This window comes from Prionailurus viverrinus, chromosome A1 (genome assembly GCF_022837055.1).
Source record: "Prionailurus viverrinus isolate Anna chromosome A1, UM_Priviv_1.0, whole genome shotgun sequence".
NCBI classification, from domain to species: Eukaryota; Metazoa; Chordata; class Mammalia; order Carnivora; family Felidae; genus Prionailurus; species Prionailurus viverrinus.
This window is the reverse complement of record NC_062561.1, coordinates 8,650,771-8,666,098: the sequence shown is the minus strand read 5'-3', so window position 1 is coordinate 8,666,098 and position 15,328 is coordinate 8,650,771. Positions and strand designations below refer to the sequence as shown.

The window sequence follows — 15,328 nt, the reverse complement described above, 5'->3', positions numbered from 1 at the left end:
GGCGCCCCTGAAGGATCTTTTTGAAGTGAATTACAAAATGCTGCTGAGAGACACCAAAGTATATTTGAATATAGGAAACGATATACCATATTCATGGAAAAGAAACTTAATACCATAAACACCAGTTCTCCCAAATCATTCTATTAACTGGAAGAATAATTGTGATAAAAATCCTAATAGTTTTATTGTTTAGCTGAACAAGTTAATCCTGGAAATCACGAAACAAACAAAGATCTAAGCACAGGCAAATGATAGTCAAGAAAAAAGAGTGAAAGAAATTTCCTTGCCATCTCTCAAAACTTAGTGTAGAGCTATAGTAATTAAGACAGTGTGGTATTAGACACAAACGGAATGCAGCCAGGTAGAGGCTCAGAAACAATCCTACACACATGTAAAAAGCAATGACGTGGTGGTGAACCATGGGCATGTGAAAAGACAGACTACTTAATAAATTGTTCCTGGACCACTGGCTATTTCTAAAAAGGAAAAGGAACGAGACCTCTGCCTCACAAATTGATAAGTTGCAGGAGAAACAAAAACTATAATATGAAAAGTGAAACTTCAAACTTTATAGAAAAACATACTGGGGAAAAAAAAAAAGCATGCATGGCCAGAGAAGAATTTCTAAAGAAACACAAAAAGCACAGGCCACAGAGGAAAAGTTTGATAAATTTGATTAAAATTAAAATTAAAAACTTCTATCCAAAAAGACACCATAAGTACATTTAAAACATATTTGATATCCATACAACCAACATAGGATTAGCAATCAGAATATATAAAGAAGCCTGAAGTGAGAAAGAAAAAGACAAAACCTGAATAGAAAAATGGGAAGCATACAAATGATAAATTTATAGAAGAAATCCTAATCACAAAAACTATATATGAAAAAGATGCTCACACGGAGTAATAACCAGAAAAATGAAAATTGATACTATTTGCCCTCAGTTGGCAAAAACAGAAAAATCTAACAATAGCAACTATTGGCAAAAATGGGGAACAAACTGCTTATCCAGTGCTAGGAAATGTCAACGGACTGGAACGTCCCTTTGAATGGCATTTGGCCATAGCTGGTTGAAAGAAGACCTATGTATGTATCCCCCTCCTGATCTAGAGATTGTATCCTTTTTTTCTTAACAAGTGGTTCTCATCTGAACCATGAAACAGAAAATAATCTGCAGGATTATTTTCTCAAATCTCCCAAGGATGCTGCATAACTAGCACCATTATTTTTTTTTATTTAATTTTTTTAATGTTTATTTATTTTTGAGAGAGAGAGAGAGAGAGAGAGAGTGTGTGCAAGGGAGGGGCAGAGAGAGAGGGAGACACAGACTCTGAAGCAGGCTCCAGGCTCTGAGCTGTCAGCACAGAGCCCAACACGGGGCTCAAACACACTGTGAGATCACGACCTGAGCCGAAGTCAGATGCGTAACCGACTGAACCACCCAGGCGTCCTTAACTAGCACCATTCTTGATGCACAAGTGAGAAGCTAATTCATATATATAAAGGGTGACATGGAGCATTAAGACTAATTCTCCAGGAAACCCTGGGTGAGACAGGCTTTGAAGGATGCTCACATTGCCCTTGCTGGAAACAGTCTACATGAAATCAACTATGTGTCCATCAGCAGGAGAATGGATATACATCTTGTAGTGTACATCAGGAAATGTGCAACAGTCACCAGGAAAAACTCAAGCTCTATATGGATATGGATAAAATAATAGAGAAATTTTTATTTTTTTTATTTTATTTTATTTTTTTAAAAAATTTTTTTTTCAACGTTTATTTATTTTTGGGACAGAGAGAGACAGAGCATGAACGGGGGAGGGGCAGAGAGAGAGGGAGACACAGAATCGGAAACAGGCTCCAGGCTCTGAGCCATCAGCCCAGAGCCTGACGCGGGGCTCGAACTCACGGACCGCGAGATTGTGACCTGGCTGAAGTCGGACGCTTAACCGACTGCGCCACCCAGGCGCCCCAATAGAGAAATTTTTAAAAGCAAGTTACGAAAATTACATTTAGTCTGATACTGTTGGTGTAAAAGTTTGAGGTATGTTAAAAATATATACATTTTAAGAATAGGTACAGATAAGTATAGCAAAATATAAAACACACGTGAGGGAATGATAAGCAGCAAATTCACGATGGGAGAGACTGGGGCTGATGAGACTTTCACAGGAAAATTGAGCTGAACTAAAATGTTTCATCTCCTTAAAAATCAAATTATGGAAAATATTAATACCTCCTCAACCGTTTCAGTTGGAACATGGGTGTTTGTATTATTTTCTATACTTTTCCGCATGTTTAAGACAGCTCTTACTTCACTGGGCTGGGGCGGGGGTTGGGGGCAGGAACAGACTGTAAAGAAATCCACAAGACGCCAGTCTTCACATTTTCTGGTCTGTAACAGCACAGTAGTTTGGTTTGTGTTATGTCACCTTGATTATTTTGACAGCCTCTAGGATTCTGCGCTTGTACCTCTCAAATTCATCTTCCTCCCTTCCTTTCGGCCAGAGTGATCTCTTTAAAATGTAAATCTGCTCCCACAGGTCGGCCTGTAGAGGCACCACCATCAGGATCCACCGCACGCATGCGGGCCTTGGATACAGCCCAGGAATCCTTGTCCAGCCTGATCTCCAAGTGAAGCTTGATCTCATGTGAAGCTTCCAAAATGTCAATTTCTCTTAGTGCCTTTGAACACATCACATTGTCGTGCTGTTGTCCTTTTTGCTTTAGGCTGTCTCCCCTCCTGAAACATGGCTCAGACTTCGCCTTCACAAGGATGAACTGCTTCACTGGTTCAGGCTGGGTTGGGTGCCCTCCTCCAGCCTCCATGGAGCCTTCGACATTCCTGTATGTCGGAATTTTCCACCGTAAGTGTCTTTCAACACCAATCTGAAGGACTCTGACTTACTGGCTACTGTAAAGTCTTGAGACTTCTACAATGCCTGGCCCAGAATTGGGCCATCCAACTGAATTATCCATTCGACTGAACTGAATGGTATTAATAGAATTTCCATAGTTAGAATGCTGGCAACGATCCCTTTCCAATGTTCCTAAAATTGACTCGGTCTCCCGAAAGAGCTAATCCTGGAAGAAAATGTGGAACGTGTTGTCTGATTGCATCCTCTCTTCCAGCCCTTCCCCGTGGCTCTTCCCACCCCGTCCCCTCACCCCTGGTGTGCCCAACTGCTATTCTCTTACCTTTCAGTTTACCATACCTCCTTTCATTCACTCTGGGCCTAACATAATAAACTGTAGAGTGCTGTTCCCAGACATACTGTAGGCAGCCTGACGGTGGCCACAGAGATAATGCACCAGTTTGGGTTTAAAAATAAATGACTGAAATGCCAAGTGATGCGTGGGAAATGTGACACGGTTAGCATTTTTACCTAGCAGGTTTCATACCCTGAACAGTCAGTCACACACCTATTATTCTGTCTACTTACTAACCCAGACCTTTTCCAAAACAAACGTCTCACTAAATCTCAAACGTCTCAGAAAATCGGACCAAAATATTTAAGACCTAGATGAAGTTTATGAGCACACACACGAACTGTAATTACTTAATTTGACTGATTTACTACTCAGGAAACTTCGCCCAAGTACCACCAATGCTATAATAAAATATTTCGGCACAAAGCAAATTTGAGATTTATGGCATCCTTATGGACTTCTTTGCTATTAACATCTCCTTCCAGCTTATTTACCACTTGGGAAATAACTCACTGCATTATACTCACCACCCCACTGACAAATACATTTTTACAGGTTGCATGAAATGTCTTATTCTCATTGTACTGGGGACTTCACTACGTTAAAGGAGAAGATATAGAGATCGATGATTATGTAATTTTGTAGTCATTGCCAGCTAGTAAACAACCATAGCCATTCAGAAAACTCAGAGAAGGCACTCAGGGAAAATATACCCTGGGGTATTTATCTTTCTTTCTAGGTCTGAATATGAAGGCTATTGTGAGCAGGGAATGATGGGTTGACAATTAGCTCCATCTCCAGAATTTCCCAGGACTGTCATCTGGTGAGAAGTAAGGGGGTTCAATGCCAGCTTGGTCCAGCTGTGGCCTCTTGGGCATAGCAGCCCAGGCACCCCATAACCCCAGCTCATCATTTGTACTTTGGGTAGCCCACCCTCACAAGCACTGCAAAAGAGCTTCCAGAAGCATAGAGAACACAAACATAGATCCTAGCTGCCAAGATATCAAAATCTCAGTTATGCTGGTACCCAGGGGGACAGTCTTTAATTATCACCTTTCTACCTTAACAACTACTGCTCATCACTGTTTGTATACCTGTAATTCTCTTCCTTCGTAAATCAGAGTTCCCTGTGAGCCAATCATGCAAAAAGAGAAAGAGAGGAAGAAAGAAAGAAAGAAAGAAAGAAAAAGGAAGAAAGGAAGAAAGGAAGAAAGAGAAAGAAAGAAAGAAAGAAAGAAAGAAAGAAAGAAAGAAAGAAAGAAAAAGGAAGGAAGGAAGGAAGGAAGGAAGGAAGGAAGGAAGATAGGGAGGAAGAAAGGCAGGCACATTTATATATTGGAAATGCTAGCAGCAGCTATGTAATGTAAAGCCACCAAGGCACTGAGATTCTTCGGACATTTTCCCATTTTCTATAGCTTATAGTTGTCTAAACAGTTGCCCACAAACTCCAACTGGATTTCTCAACAACAGCATGGCTAATAACATAATGAGGGCAAGCTGAAGCAGTCTAAAATTCTGCAAGGCACATCCTTCACAGGTCACGCCTGGGACCACACCCTTCTGGGCTTCCCCACATCCAGCTGTATGGTAACCGTAGGGCACGGGATTCCCAGCCAGCTCTGCATCAATAAGCACACCTACGTTGGTAGGCTGGCAGCAAGGTATCTTCTGGGGTAAATCATTTGAATGTGGTTGTTCTTATTAAAAGGGAAGGATGCAGAATGATCCAAGTCCACTATGGTGATGACGTAGGTCACAGTAAATGCCCACAAGGCCAACCAGTAGTCAAGGTTTCGCAGTCCAGAAATGCCTGGAAAGCAGCCCTTCGTTGACCGATTGCCACAATACGGTCACCCTGGAATGACGATACGCTAAGTTATATACATGAAATGCTCTGGACTAAGAATGACAGCGTGGAGGCAATTAGGAAAAACTGCGAAAGCAAGACATTTCTCCCCAGGCGACACCGAACTGCTGCACCAGAAGCTACAGCGGTGCTGTTCCCTGTGCTCAGCTGCGCCTACCACCCACAGGCCCCTGAGCTCTCCCGGGAGTCACATGGGAGACCATGTGGCCATGGCCACAGTGAGGCCAAACCAAGTTCAAGACAGGCAAGTTCCCCAACCAACTCTTTGGCACAGGGCTGGGCAAGGGCGGCAGAGCAAGTGGACCACGGATTCTGGAACTGGGTGAGCTACATTTGAATCCCAGCTCCACGGCTTCCTAGCTTGATGCACCCAACAGGTTACTTTCGCTTTCTTTGCCTCAGTTTTTCCATCTGATTAATGGGGTTCAATAGTGTGTAACCTCTGGGTGGCACAGGGACTGAATGAATATGTGAAAAGCACTTGGTATTATAAGTGCCATATAAATGTCAGCTATCACTAGGTTCTTTTTCTTATTACTAGAGCATATTAGAGAAGAGAAAACGGGTAGACCCTCTGAGGTCTTGGCACTGAAGAAACTTTCTCCTCCCTGCTCCATAAGCCTGACCGCCTAGGGTCCACTTCAGCTGTGAAATGGAGCTTCCCAACTTAACTCAAAGGGCAATGAATTATGGCTTAAGTAAAAAAACAAGCAAAAAGACATGTGGTTGGGCTACATAAAGGAGAGAAAGGTTAGTAAAAAATTGGCAAGTTAAATAATTAGAGGTGAAACATCTCTTCTTTTTTTTTTTTTCTCCAGTGACTTTTCTTTTTAACTGTCTTCCTTGCCTGGGCTAGAGAAAATTATTCTCATCCTAGGTGGATATTACCAGCTTTAATGGCTTAACTAAAACAAGAATAGCTTTATAGCCTTAATATTATGAGAAGAACATGGAGAGCTGTTATGATAGTTTAACACATGGGAGCAGGTATATGATGTGATATTAATATTAGAAATCATAACGGTCTCTTTCCTGAGGAACAAAAAAGATCTCCATAATAAAATTTTTTTTTTTACTTTTGGTTTTCTATCCTCTGAAGAAATTTCTCAAAGTTGCCCCAAATGAATTCCGGAATCTAATGTTTGTGAAAGTCCTGAACATTCTTTCCCATTATCCTGCCCTATGTGTCACACCTTCTAGAAATGAGATAAACACATGATTTACAGACGCGGCCCAGCAGTCAGGCTTGTGTGAGGGTCCCTGGGGACCCTCTGCACAGTGACCCCCTCCCTCCTCCCATTTCCTGGTGAGATCCTGAGTTCCAGCCTGCTGGACACGGAGGTGCTTCCCCAGGGTCAGAGCTGACCTGCCTCTTATCTGGCCACTGGTGCTTCTCAATCTAATGTTTTCTGACTTCCAGAATCTACACATGGTCCCTTTACCCCTATGGTGCCTTTGTAGGGGGATGGAGGGATTTCAGGGCTGAGCAAGGAGAAAGATACGACCACTAGGTGGGAGTAGCACACACATGTGTCACCGGATGGTGTTCCGACAGGCTTGTGTGCAGGGCAAGTGTCTTAGCACAACCGTCCAGAGGCCGTTGCACAGGGTTGCTACACGGAAGGGAAAGAAGGCAGGCAAGCTCCTCCGGGAGAGAGGGATGGGAAAAGGTCCTTGTGTGAGGGCGCGGAGGGGCGGCGGCCGCTTGGAGTCCTTACTGCCCATGGCTTTTCTGTGGCTTGTAGGTGTTGGGTACAATTTTGCAGGGTATGCCAAGCAGGCAGGCTCTGAATGGCTAAAAGTCTGCTTATCTGGGTTATGTTTAAAATAGATGTGGGGGCACCTGGGGGGGTGCTCAGTCGGTTGAGCGTCTGACCCTTGATTTCAGTCAGGTCACGATCTCAGGGTCGTGGGATTGAGCCCCGCATCTGGCTTCGCGCTGAACATGGAGCCTGCGGAAGATTCTTTCTCTCTCTCTGCCCCTCTCCCCTGCTCGTGCTCGCTGACTCTCTCAAATAAGAAATAACAATATAATACAAAAAATTTGATGTGTAAAAATTTAAGTTTGGTGGTGTCGGCCTGCTGTGAAGAAATAGGGTATATATCCCAAGGCCATTTTTGGCTCATCTTCCTGGCTAGTATAATTTATACTGAATGGCTAAGTCATTTAACCTAGAGACTTATTGGCAATTTCTGATTCTTTGGCCTTCATCACTTATTCCTCTGATTAAAGCCTTAGCCTCCATGTCTGAAAAGCCTATTTATTACCTATTAGTGTTTATTCCGCTTGTCCTTGATGCCTTGACGTTGATTGGAGTCCTAGAGAAGATACATGAGAAGCATCTGAGTTGCCTGATAAAAATGGGGTTTCCTGGACTCCAGCTGCCCTGCCAAATCTGTATTCCTGCGAGGCGATAATCAGTAATCAGTAATTTTTTAAAGTTCTCCAGGTCTGATGGGAAGTCAGATTGGACGCCAAGATTCAAAAAGCCTCTTTGGGAATGAAAGATGTGACCTCTGCCCTGAAGAAATTTTCTTATTGTTTCACTGAAACAAGACAAATGCACTTCGGGAACAGGAGTGAGAGGTTCAGGCAATGGAAAATCATGAATAAAGCCAGAGAAGTCAGCACAGACTACCCATGGGGTAACGAGGAAAGGGCCATAACCTCTATCAGAGGTGTATATTGGGGGGCGATGAGATGCGCAGGTTGGATAAGTAGGCTGGGCCGGAGTCATATTATAAAGAGTCAGTCAGAAATATAAAGCCGCTCACCATGACCAGCAGGTGCACAGAAATGAAACGAAAGACATGCTGAAGCTGTGGATTAGAAGAGGTGTTTTTCTTTTTCGTGTGAAATCTATAGTTTTACGATACTGTATATTTTAAAGAAAAATAAACAAAATACCTATACAACCAATGTGCTATGTGTATGATTATAGACCATATCTGAAATATTAGAGGTACCTGTGGAAGAAGCAAGCACATTGTTCAGTACTTGAAATGTGGCTACTCCAAGTGGAGGTGTGCTACGCGAGGAAAATATGAAAACAATAACATACAGTGTCATATGAATGAGTTTTATATTGAGGACATGTCAAAATGGTAATATTTTAGATCTACTGAACTAAATACAATGTATTATTAAATTAACTGCACCTGTTCCTTTTTACTGTTTTTTTTTTCAACGTTTATTTATTTTTGGGACAGAGAGAGACAGAGCATGAACGGGGGAGGGGCAGAGAGAGAGGGAGACACAGAATCGGAAGCAGGCTCCAGGCTCCGAGCCATCAGCCCAGAGCCCGATGCGGGGCTCGAACTCACGGACCGCGAGATCGTGACCTGGCTGAAGTCGGATGCTTAACCGACTGCGCCACCCAGGTGCCCCATTTTTACTTTTTTTTTTAACGTGACTACCAGAAAATTAAAAGTTATATATGTGTGACACACATATTTCTACCAGGAGGTGCTGTCCTAGAAGTTCCCTGTCTTGATTCTGTGCCACCCCTGAGTATACTGAAAATTTTCTACTGAAACGTCTTTCAGATGGTAAGACTCTAAAGTCATAATGAGATGTTGTGGTAGTAATTTTGGCTCGTGTGGTCCTTCCCTCTGGATATTTAAGAAAGTTGAGGCACGAGTACTTGTTGCATCCACATCATTACTGAGTGATGCATTTGTAGTAATTACAGGACTTGGAAGCATCCTATGTTCCCAGGAGATATTAGGATTATCCTCTTCCCACATGACCAGAATTCAAAACATACACAATTTAAAAATGTCCATTACTGCTATTTGGTGAATGCAAGTAAGAATGTTTATCTTTTGGGGTGCCTGGGTGGCTTAGTCAGTTGAGAGTCCAACTCTTGACTTCGGCTCAACTCATGATCTCATGGTCATGAGATTGAACCCTGCTTCAGTCACACTCAGCATGGAGCCTGCTTAAGATTCTCTTTCTCCCTCTCCCCCTTTCCTGTTGGCTTGCTCACTCTCTCCCATTCTCTCTCTCTCTCTCTCTCTCTCTCTCTCAAAAAAAGTTTATCTTTTAATATCTAGCAGCCAACTGGGAGGTGTTTTTCCTTTAAAACAAAGCTCTATAAGACTTATTATCAGGTTATATCTTAACAAATCATTGTTTGCTTGACTCCTTCATGATTTTGCTTTTTCATCCTTGCTGCAAAAGATTTTTAAAACATCACACTGAGCAAATGAAAAGTTCTCTCACTTTCTCAGAGTAATATAATCAGTTTTCTCACCTTTCACTGCTTTGTTTAGTTGAGGATATTACTATTAAAGACAAAGCACTTAATTCCAACTTCGTGCACTATTCTCAAGACTTGTGGTCAAACGTTAACCTGGGGTTTAAATAGAAGCGTTATATCTGGAGGATAGATGTCCTGAAATTCTTTTCTTTATATGATTATATACCACCTGTCCTTCATCCAGTAGAATAAGGAATTGCATTGTTATAGATACCTACATACAATGAGTATTTAATTCTCTCTGAACAAAGTATATTACGTAGTCAAAATATCAACAAAGAAGACATTCCAACAACAAAAAAGGGGAATAATCGTATCTTACGTTGGCAGGATACATCAATTACTTCGAATATTTCATCTCTTCAAAACCTACGAGGTTTGTAATCTAATTTTATTGACGAAGAATTGACTTGCTCAAGGAAAAGGAAATAAACACTTGTTGAAGTAGAGTAAGCACTTTCATAAAATTATTTTGTTTAATCATATCTAATTCCAACAGCTTTGAGACAGGTGCAACTGCCAATTTCTAGTTGACAATACGGAATCTCAGATGGCTACGTAACTTGTCAACAGCCACATAATGGTGAGGAAGAAACTACAGATATCAACTCAATTCTCTTTGTTCCAAATCCAGTGCTATTCCCACTGTAATGAAACTGAACACATACAAGAATTACATTAACTCTTTTAAGTACAATAAAACTACTGTGAAAAGGAAAGTAGTCAAAAGTAGAAGATAGAAATGAACCAATTGGGAAATGAATCTATGTATGCATATCAGGGTCTTTAAAACCTTTTTTTTTTGACGGAGAGCAGTAAGATTATTTATTCGGTGACTCAATGGTTCCAAAGGAATAAAATGATAAGAAAAAAAAGAAACAGATGTAGCAGAAAAGCATAAAGGAGAAAAATGCATAATAAAACCTCGGAGGGTTATCAATACATTCCAAACAGGACATATAGAAAGGGGGACCATTTCTGTTCCAATTTGTTATAATCCAAACGGGAATTATACCAAACAGGGTCCAGATGTCAAATGCAATCTTGAACTGGGGTAGAAGGTGGGTTAAGTTCTGGTTTCTTCCAGTTATTAGTAAGTCCATCATTAATGATTTTAGGGGAAAAAACTTTCAACACGGATTTTTCATCTTTATACAACCAGGTCTAGAAATGGAACTAAATTAAGTCGATTTTGGTAACAGGTGAAGCAATCTGTAGTGGGAACTAAAGTCTCTTTATGGAAATGTGTTTCTGAAGTTGTGGTGTGAAGATGGCCAGAAATGAAGAAGGCTGCGTATAATACTATAATTTAGCTAACATTCATTTAGCAATAAGCAGGGGCCAGCACCTATAACAATAGCATTATAAACGTCCTATTTAATGCTCGATGCAGTTTTCTTTCAAGGAATTTGTCCATTTCATCGACATTACCTAATTCCTGGTATACAATTGGTCACAGTATGCCCTTATAATCCTTTTTATTCCTCTGACGTTGGTAGTAATGTTCCTCCCTTCTTTCAAATCAGGTTTTAGTAACTTGAGTCTTCTCTCTTTTTTTCCCCTTGGTTGCCAATTTTGTTGATTTTTTTTTTTCGAAGAATCCGCTTTTGGTTTAACTGACTTTATTGGGTTTTTTTTTTTTCTGTTCTCTGTTTCATTTACTTTGTCACGGAGGCTTAATTATTTTTTTTATTTTTAATTTTTTTAATGCTTTGTGTTTTTGTCCGCTCTTCTTCTCTTAACTTCTAAGCACAGAAGATTATAGGTTTGAGATTTTTCTCATATGTTAACAGAAACACCCACAGCTACAAATTTCCCTCTAAGCACGCTTTAGCTGTATCCTATAAGTTCTGGCATGTTTTCATTTCTATTCATCACAAAGTCTTTTCTAATTTTCCCCTGGTGATTCTTTTTTAACTCATTGGTTATTTACAGGTTTTTTTTTTTAATTCCTCAAATTTCTTTCAGTTACTTATCCTAATTTTATTCCCTTATAACTGAATAAAATGCTTTGTATTAATTTTATAACTAAAAATACCTAATGTTAAATCCATTTTTTAAATGTTTATTTGAGAGAGAGAGAGGTGGGGGGAGGGGCAGAGAGAGAGGGAGAGCAAGCATCCCACGCAGGCTCCACACTATCAGCACAGAGCTTAATGTAGGGATCAAAACCCAGGAATCGTGAGATTATGACCTAAGCTGAAATCAAGAGTTGGACACTTAACTGAATGAGCCACCCAGGTGTCCCCATTGAGGCTTGTTTTATAGTTGAACATATGGCATGTCCTGAAGAATGTTCCATGTACATTTGAGAAAAAAATATGTTCTTCTACTGTTTAGGACAGTGTCCTACAGAGTTCTATTAGGTCTGGCAGATTTCCAGTGTTATCAAAAGTTTTCCATTTCCTTATTGATCTGCTCTCCAGGTGCTCCATCGATTATTCCAAGTTGAGTATTGAAACTTTCAACTATTCTTGCTCAATTCTCTATTTCTCTCTTCAATTTTGTCAGTTTTGGTTTCATGTATTTCACGGCTCAAGTTATTTGGTGCACATATGTTTATAAATTGCTATATATTCTCAATACGTTGACCTTTTTATCATTTTATTCTTCTCTCTAGTAACAATTTTTTATCTTAAAATCTATTTTGTCTGATATTAGTATAGACACTCCAGTTCTCTTTTAGTATAGTTTGTTTGTATAGCATACCTTTTTCTATCCTTTTATTTTCATCTGTTTGTGCCTAGGTTAAATCTAAAGTCTTTTGTAGATGGCATATAGTTGGATCATGTTTTGTTTTTGTTTTAAAGTTTCTTTTATTTATTTTAAGAGGCAGAGATGGGGGGGGCGGGGAGAGGGAGAATCCCAAGCAGGCTCCACACTGTCAGCCCAGAGCCTGACACAGGGCTCCAGCCCATGAACTGCGAGATCATGACCTGAGCTGAAACCAAGAGTCAGACACTTAACTGACCGGGCTTCCCAGCGGCCCCTGTTTTTTGTTTGTTTGTTTGTTTGTTTTGTTTTAATCCAGTGTTCATTTCTCTGCCTTTTAATTAGGGTGTATAATTAATTTACATTTATTTTGATTATTGATAAGGCAGAATTCATCTTTGCTGTTACTATTTGTTTTCTATATTTTTATGTCCTCTTTATTCCTCTTTTCATAATTGACTGCTCTCTTTTGTGTTAAATCGGTATTTTCCAGTTTACAATATTAATTGCCTTATCATTTCTTTTACTAAAGGATTTTTTTAGTTTTGTGGGGAAGATATATAATAGTGACAAATTCAGTTTTTATCAATGTGGCAATATTTAATTTCCCCTTTATTATTGAAGAATAGATCTGCTGGATATAGAATTTTGGTTTATAACTTTTTATTGGGGAACTTTGACTATTTCACCCACTGCCTTCTAGCTTCCATGGTTTTTGATGAGAAATAAGCTGTTAATATATCTAGGATCCCTTGAATTTGTAATGAATTGCTTCTCTTTTCAAGATTCTTTCTCTTTGGGTTTTGGCAATTTAATTATGATGCCATCTAGGATAATTCTCTGAGTTTGTCCTATTTGGATTAGAGTTTGTTGAGTTTCCTTGGTGTACAGATTAATGCTTTGAATCAAATTTGGGAAGTTTTTAGCCATTGTTTCATTAAGTACTCTTTATCCGCCTTTTTTCTCCTCTCTTTCTGGGCTCCTATTATGTACATATCATTATGTCTGATGATGTCCCAAGGTCTGAGACTCTCCACTTTTCTTCAAGTTAGCGATTCTTCGACTTGCTCATATCTGGTCTTGAGCCCTTCTAGTGATTTTTTCATTTCCATTATTGTACTTTTCAGTTCTAGAATTTCTATTAAATTTTTTTATAATTGCTATCTCTTTTGATATTTTATATTTGGTCAAGGCATTTTTCTCATACTTTACTTATTTAGACATGGTTTCTTTTCATTCTTTAAGTGCCTCTAAAACATCTGCTTTAAAGTCTTTGTCTAGTGCATCCAATGTATGGGCTTCCTCAGGGAGTTTCTGCTGACTGCCTCCTCTCCGGTGCAACCCCCTCACACTGTGACTGGCCTTACTTTCCTCATTCTTTGGGTATCTCATTTTTTGTTGAAAACTGAACATCTTAAACGATGTAATTTGGCAAACTGGAAATCAGACTTTCCTCTTTCCCCAGGGTTGATTTTTGCTGTGGTTTGTTTAGAGACTTTTCTGAGCAAATTCTGTAAAGTCTGTATTCATTGTCATGTGTAGCCACTGAAGTCTTTGATCTATCAGCTTAGCAGGTAGCTAATTATGGAACAGAGATTGCCTTCAATGCCTGAAACTAACAGGTCTCTCAGTCTGTGGGTTACTGGTGCATTTCTCAACTACTCAGCCAGGCAGTTTACACAGCTCCACCTTGGTCTCTACTTCCTGCTTGCCCAATGCCTCAAGCCTATCCAGAAGTGAGCACTTAGGGCCTCCGCAGATCTTCCTTGAGCATGTACACCACTCTGGGAAGATGCATACACCTAAATATGAGCATGGCCTTTTGGATTCCCAGAAACATATCAGAGCTTTTCAAAGCCCCTTATGCAAACACCATTCCCCAACTTTGCTACTTAAACACTTTGGTTAGCCCACTGTTCATGGGGCTGTTCTCGCCTAACTCAAAGAGTCACAATGCCTAACAATTGCCTTGGCCTGATTTCAATTAATGTCTCCAAGGGGAAAAAAGCTACACTGGCAAGTTCTCAGTCAGGTCTTCCACAGAACTACCAGAGGGGTTAAATAATGACAATTCTCTGAGAATGCAGCTCTAAACAGCCTTGTTTTGCTCTCTCCAGTGGCTGCCAGGCTGCTAGGTTTTACCAAGCCTACAGCTGGGGGGGAGGAGATTGAAATAGAGCAAGTAAAAATGCCAGAAAATTCACTGTTCTTATTGAGATTTGGCTGTTTTTCTTGAATAAACACTCCCTAGATTGTTGTAAGCCTTTGGTCAATTTACATAATTCTGAACATGTGGACTGTGATCATTTTTGCCAGTGTTCTCATTGCATTTATGAAGGGGAATATTTTCAGTGATCACTCCTCTACTGTTTTTGTTCACATTACCTGGTCGATTTTTCACAAAAGTACCAAAGCCATTCAATGGGAAAAGGAAAGCATTTCCAAATGTAACGATAAATCAATCAACTGGGTATTTCTTTAAAAAAAAACCCCTTCATCCTTAATATCCACCATCGACAAAAATGAAGTAGCTGAAGAGTTTAAAATATAAAGTTTATAAAAGAAAACATTAGAGAATGTCTTTGCAATGGAAATGGCAGAGGTTTCTTAGACTTGATACAGAAAACAACCAAAAAAATAAAAAATATATATATTTCACTCAAAATTTAAAAATTCTGTCATCAAAAGACACTTGTTAGAAACTGAAGAGACAAACCACAGACTAGGAGAAAATATTTATAAAACATTTATCTGACAGTTTGTTTCTAGAACGTATAAAGAACTCTTACAACTCAGTAGTAAACACAAACAGCCAAATAACAATAGAAAAATGTTTTGACCAGATATTTCACAAAAGAATATATACGGAAAGTCAACACACACAAGAAAAAGTGCTCCATTTTAGCCACCAAGGAAATGCACATTAAAACCAGAAGACAGGGGCACCTGGGTGGCTCAGTCAGTTGAGCATCTGACTCTTGATTTTGGCCTAGGTCATGATTCCAGGGTTGTGGGTTTGAGCCCCCCTCTCTCTACCTCTGCCTCTCTCCCCCACTCATGCTCACTCACTCTCAATAAATAAATAAATAAATAAATAAATAAATAAGAAATAAATAAGATAAAACCACAGGATAATACCATAAACTCAACAAAATGGCCAACACTAAAAAGACTGACAATGACAAATGTTGGCAAGGGTCTGGAGCTACTAGAACTCTCATACAGCATCACTGTGAGTATACATGATAAAATGGCCGCAAAAAGTCTGGA

General features: G+C 39.9%; 1 protein-coding gene across 3 annotated transcripts in view; it reads right to left on the bottom strand.

Moving 5' to 3' along the window:
- Positions 1-15,328, bottom strand: part of MTUS2 (microtubule associated scaffold protein 2) — a 637,113-nt gene that overhangs the window by 221,458 nt on the left and 400,327 nt on the right. The gene's annotated exons all lie outside the window — the stretch shown is intronic.